This window comes from Nicotiana attenuata, unplaced genomic scaffold (assembly GCF_001879085.1).
Source record: "Nicotiana attenuata strain UT unplaced genomic scaffold, NIATTr2, whole genome shotgun sequence".
Taxonomy (NCBI): domain Eukaryota; kingdom Viridiplantae; phylum Streptophyta; class Magnoliopsida; order Solanales; family Solanaceae; genus Nicotiana; species Nicotiana attenuata.
This window is the reverse complement of record NW_017674090.1, coordinates 68031-74409: the sequence shown is the minus strand read 5'-3', so window position 1 is coordinate 74409 and position 6379 is coordinate 68031.

The window sequence follows — 6379 nt, the reverse complement described above, 5'->3', positions numbered from 1 at the left end:
GCATCAAACAACGCTAAAACCATTAAATCACATCGGATTCAGGCCTAATTTTCTTCAAAACTTCCGAAATACGCATTTGATCAAAAACCCGACCAAGACACCTCCGAATGACCTGAAATTTTGCACACATATCCAAAATCACCTAACGAAGCTGCTGCAACTCTCGGAAATTCCATTCCGAGCCCCGAATCAAAATCTCACCTACCAACCGGAATTCGCCAAAATACTAACTTCGCCAATTCAAGCCTAATTCTACACCGGACCTCCAAAATCACTTCCGATCACACTCTTAAGTTACAAATCATCCCCCGAAGCTAACCGAAACACCGGAAATCACATCCGATCCCTCTAACTCATTAGTCAACATCCGATTGACTTTTCCAATATAAGCCTTCCTTAAAGAGACTAAATGTCTCATTTTCTACCAAAACCAAACCAATTCGACTCTAATTCACCAAATGCCGATAATGGAACATGAAGAAGCAATAAACGGGGAAAACGAGGCAGTCACATGAGACGACGGGCCGGGTCGTCACAATTGGTATGCTTGGTTGAGGTCTCGGGGGCCTTGGGTGAGTTTCGGGTGCTTGACGGATCAAAGATTGAAGTTGTGTTTGTGCTGAAGTGATCAGGCTGCTGGTGTTTTCGCACCTGTGGTGGGGAGTCCGTAGGTGCGGGATCGCACGTGCGGAGTGAAGGGCGCAGATGCTAAGTTTGGAGACTTGTCCAGGGATAGCAAGTGCGAGGGTAGTACCACATATGCGATGCCCGCAGATGCGCCTAAGGAAGCGCAGATGCGGCGTAGGACTGCAGAAGCGGACAGTTTCCGCAGGAGCGCGCACGCAGGTACGACCCCGTTTTCCGCAGATGCGGACCCAGCCTTCATAAGTGACTTTCGCACCTGCGATGGATTTTCCGCAAGTGCGGTTGTAGGCTCACAGAAGCTAGTTCGTTAGGCAGAAAAGAGAGGATTTCGAGGGTTTGAATTCATTCTTCATATTTGGACTTGAGAGCTCAGATATTGGCGATTCTTCGAGGGATTTTCAGAGAAAAATTTGGGGTAGCGATTCCTAACTCGTTTTTGGTTGTATTTCATAAATCCATAGTTGTTTTTTTCATTAAATTAAGGAATTAGGTGAGAAGTTGGGAAAATGGGGGAAAAGTTCTTCAACCGAATTTCTGAGTTTTGATTGGGATTTAGACATCGAATTTGGATAATTTTGGTACAAGTGAACTCGTGAGCGAATGGGTATTTATAATTTGTGACTTTTACCCGATTCCAAGACGTGGGCCTGGGGAGGCTTTTGGGCAATTTTTCCAATTTCTCGCGTTAGCTTTGATTTCATTAGCTAGATTAGTTTCTTGTAGTTATATTTATGTTATGTAATTGATTTTGGCTAGATTTAGGCAACTTGGAGCCGGATATTCGTGGGAAAGGCATTGTGACGGATTGAGTTGAGCTTGGTTCGAGGTAAGTGGCTTGCCTAACCTTGTGTGGGGAACTCCCCTTAAGATTTTGGTACTATTTCGATATGAGAGCGCCGTGTACGTGAGGTGACGAGTACATACACGGGCTATTTGTTGTAAAACTCCATTTTTCATTAGGTCATAACATGTTTCTCCTTATTTGAATTACACTAGCATATATGACTATCCTGTTTAGTCTAGAATAACATGCCTACGTGTTTTAACTGCCTATATGAACTCTATGCAGCATGTTTAGTGAAATTACTTGCTTTCCTTGTCTTGAACTTAGTCTAAATTGTAGGTTTTCTTGCTGTAACTGTTATTTCTGTTGGTTGAGCTGCATATTTACTTTGGGACTACGGAACGGTATTTCGGGAGAGCCCCCCCTGCACTGCATATTTACTTTGGGACTACGGAATGGTATTCCAGGAGATCCCCATGCACTGCATATTTACTTTGGGACTACGAGACGGTATCTCGGAGATCCCCTGTTGTTATCTATGTGTTCTGAGCTGTTGTCTTTCTATGATTCCATTCCTATTAGATTTCCGTATTTATTTTACTACGATATTTCATTCTGTCTTATTTCAATATATTTATACCAGTAGGGCCCTAACCTGATCTCGTCATTACTCGACCGAGGTTAGGCTCGGCACTTACTAGGTACCGTTGTGGTGTACTCATGCCCTTCCCTGCACATGTTTTTTGTGTGCAGATCGAGATACCGCTTATCAGCCGCATTATCAGTAAGGCGAGGCCGCTTTAGAGACTTCAAGGTATATCTGCCGTGTTTGAAGACCTCGGAGTCCCTTTTCTACTCTTCCCCATGTCAAACACTTCTTATTTTTTCTTTTTATTAGACTCTAGAGTATAGAAGCACTGTTTCTTTCTGTAGCTTGTGACTTATGATACTCTTGGTTTTGGGAGAGTTTATGTATAGTTCGAGAGTAGTTATTGTATATGCTGAGCGACATCTTAATTTCTTTTTAAAATTTACCTGTTAGTTGTTAGATTTTATGTTTTCGTTTCATCTTTTGCAAATGTTAGGCTTACCTAACAACTAGGTGCCGTCACGACGGTTCACGGAGGGAGAACTTGGATCGTGAAAAGTTGGTATCAGAGCTCTAGGTTCATAGGAGTCGTGAGTCACAAGCTGGTTTATTAGAGTTTCGCGGATCGGTACGAAGACGTTTGTACTTATCTTCGGGAGGCTATGGAACTGTTAGGAAAATTCCACCTCATTTGATTCCTTGTCGTGCGAGATTATTGACTTCAAAATTCTAAACTTCTGTCTTCTATTCTCTCACAGATGGTGAGGACACGTGCAACCGGAGATGACCAGGTACCCGTGCCCCCTACTAGAGCCGCCTGAAGTTGGGGCCGGGGTAGAGGTCGAGGATGTCCATGTGGTGCAACTAGGGCACCCGAGAGAACTGCTACAGAAGAGCCACCAGTAGCTCCACTCGGAGCGCAGACACCTGAGGTACCTACTACTACTACAACAGCTCTTCAGGTGACCCTTGCACAGTTCCTGAGCATGATTGGTACTCTAGCTCAAGCACATCTCAGGCTGAAGGAGGAGCACAGACTCCCGCCGCCCGCACCCCAGAGCAGCGGGTTCAGGTTGATCAGATTCCAGAGGTTATACCGGTACCACCTATAGCCCCAGTTCAGCCCGAGGCTAGGGCAGTAGTTTTGGAGGAGGAGTAGCGTAGGCTCGAGAGGTACAAGAAGTACGACCCTATTACATTCAGTGGTCTAGCGTCAGAGGATTGCTAGGGATTTCTAGAGGAGTGCCACCGTATCCTCCGCACTATGGGCACAGCAGAGTCGAGTGGTGTTTCTTTCACTGCCTTCCAGCTTCGAGGAGCACCCTATCAGTGGTGGCGTACTTATGAGTTGGACAGTCCAGCTGAGGCAGCTTCCCTTACATGGAATCATTTCTCGGACATGTTTTTGAGAGAGTATGTCCCTTAGAGCCCCAGGGACGCATGGCGCGTGGAGTTTGAGCAGTTGCGCCAGGGTTCTATGACTGTTTCAGAGTATGCAGTACGTTGCAGTGACTTGGCTAGACATGCACCGACCTGGTTTCTACAGTTCGAAAGAGGGTCCGTCGCTTTATTGAGGGACTTATTCCTAGCATCAGGACTAGCATGCCCGGGAGTTAAAGATGGATATCTCTTATCAGCAGGTGGTGAGTATTGCTAGGAGAGTAGAGGGCATGCTTGCTCGGGATAGGGAGGAGAGAGAGGCCAAGCGGTCTTGAGAGTCTGGCCGTTATTCTAGTGCCCGTGCCCCAACTGCAGTTCGTCATGGTAGGGGCTATGTGAGTCGCCTCGTTCATTCAGCTCTTCCAGCTACCAGTGGTATTCCAGCTCCTCCTAGACCCCAGGAGACTTATTATGCACCGCCAGTATCTAGTGCGCCTCCTGCATGGGGTGCTTTCAGCGGTCAGTCTAGCAGACCTGGCCCGAGTCAGCCACAACAGCCACGTCCTCCCAAAGCTTGTTTTGAGTGTGGCGACACTCTCCATATGGTGAGGGATTGCCCCAGACTTAGGAGGGGCTCACCTCCTCAGATTTCTCAGCCACAACGTGCTCCACAAGGTTCCCAGGCTATGATTAAGGCACCCTCTACCACTCCACCTACTCAGCCAGCCCGAGGTGGAGGTCGGGGGGGGGGGTAGAGGTCGCCCTAGAAGGGGAGGCCAGGCCAGATACTACGCCCTTCCTGCTCGTACAGAGGTTGTTGCTTCGGATTCTGTCACTACAGGTACCGTTCCGGTCTGTCATAGAGATACATCGATTCTATTCGATCCAAGCTCCACTTATTCTTATGTGTCATCTTACTTTGCCCCGCATTTGGGCGTATCTCAGGATTCTTTGAGTTCCCTTGTTTATGTGTCTACTCCTGTGAGAAATTCTCTTGTTGTGGACCGCGTGTATTAGTCGTGTTTGATTACTCTTAGTGATTTTGAGACCAGAGCCGATTTATTATTGCTCAGCATGGTAGACTATGATGTTATCTTGAGCCTTGACTGGTTGTCTCCCCATTATGCTATTCTTGATTATCATACCAAGACCGTGACACTGGCTATGCCATGTTTACCGCGATTAGAGTGGAGGGGTACCTTAGATTACACTCCCAACAGAGTTATTTCATTTCTTAAAGCTCAATGAATGGTTGAGACGGGGTGTGACGCATATCTAGCCTATGTGAGAGATGTCAGTATTGATACCCCTACAGTTGAGTCAGTCCCAGTAGTGAGGGATTTCCCTGATGTATTTCCAGCTGATCTTTCAGGCATGCCTCCCGACAGAGACATTGATTTTGGCATTGATTTGTTCCCGGGCACTCAGCCCATCTCTATTCCTCCTTATTGTATGGCCCCTCCTGAGTTGAAGGATTTAAGGAACAGTTACAGGAATTGCTTGATAAGGGTTCATTCGGACCAATGTGTCACCTTGGGGTGCTCCTATCTTCTTTTGTGAAGAAAAAAAGATGGTTCTATGCATGTGTGCATTGATTATCGACAGTTGAACAAAGTCACAGTGAAGAACAGGTATCCTTTGCCTCGTATTGATGACCTATTTGATCAGTTACAGGGTGCTAGAGTGCTTTCCAAGATTGACTTGCATTCAGGTTATCATTGGTTGAAGATTCGGGAACCATATATCCCGAAGACTACTTTTAGGACTCGGTATGGTCATTACGAGTTCCTTGTGATTTCATTTGGGCTGACCAACACCCCGGCAGCATTTATGCATTTGATGCACAGTGTATTTCGGCCTTATCTTGACTCGTTCGTTGTTGTCTTTATTGACGACATTCTGGTGTACTCACGGAGTCGGGAAGATCATGAGCAGCACTTGAGACGGTACTTCAAACTTTGAGAGAAAAGAAGTTATATGCAAAGTTCTCAAAATGTGAGTTTTTGGTTAGATTTCGTGGCAATTTTGGGTCACATGGTTTCGAGTGAAGGGATCAAGGTGGATCTAAAGAAGGTGGAAGCAGTGCAGAGTTGGCACATACCGTCCTCAACTACAGAGATCCGGAGTTTCCTTGGTTTGGCGGGGTATTACCATCGATTTGTTGAAGCATTCTCATCTATTGCAGCGCCTATGACCAGGCTGACCCAGAAGGGTGCACCGTTTAGGTGGATGGAAGAGTGTGAGGAGAGCTTCCAAAAGCTCAAGACAGTTTTGACTACAGCCCCAGTATTGGTATTACCTTCAGGTTCTGGGTCTTATACTGTTTATTGTGATGCGTCGCTAGTTGGTCTCAGTGCGGTGTTGATGCAGGACCATAGGGTGATTGCCTACGCGTCCAGACAGCTGAAGGTGCATGAAAAGAACTATCCTGTCCACGACCATGAGCTAGCAGCTATTGTTTATACCTTGAAGATATGGCGACACTATTTGTACAGTGTTCCTTGTGAGATCTACACCAATCACCGGAGTTTCCAGCATCTGTTCAAGCATAAGGATCTTAATTTGCATCAGAAGAGGTGGTTAGAGCTGCTTAAGGATTATGACATCACCATTCTGTACCACCCTGGGAAGGCCAATGTAGTGGCCGATGCTTTGAGTCGCCGGGCAGAGAGTTTGGGGAGCTTAGCATATCTACCAACAGCAGAGAGGCCCATGGCGTTGGATGTTTAGGCCTTAGCCAGCCAGTTTGTGAGATTGGATATTTCTGAGCCTAGTCGAGTATTGGCTTGTGAAGTCTCTCGATCTTCTCTTTATGATCGTATCAGGAGCGTCCGTATGATGACCCCCATCTGCTTGTCCTGAAGGACACAGTCCAGCACGGTGATGCTAAGGAAGTTACTGTTGGGGATGATGGTGCCTTGAGAATGCAGGGCAGGCTATGTGTGCCTAATGTAGATGGTTTGCGTGAGTTTATTCTTCAA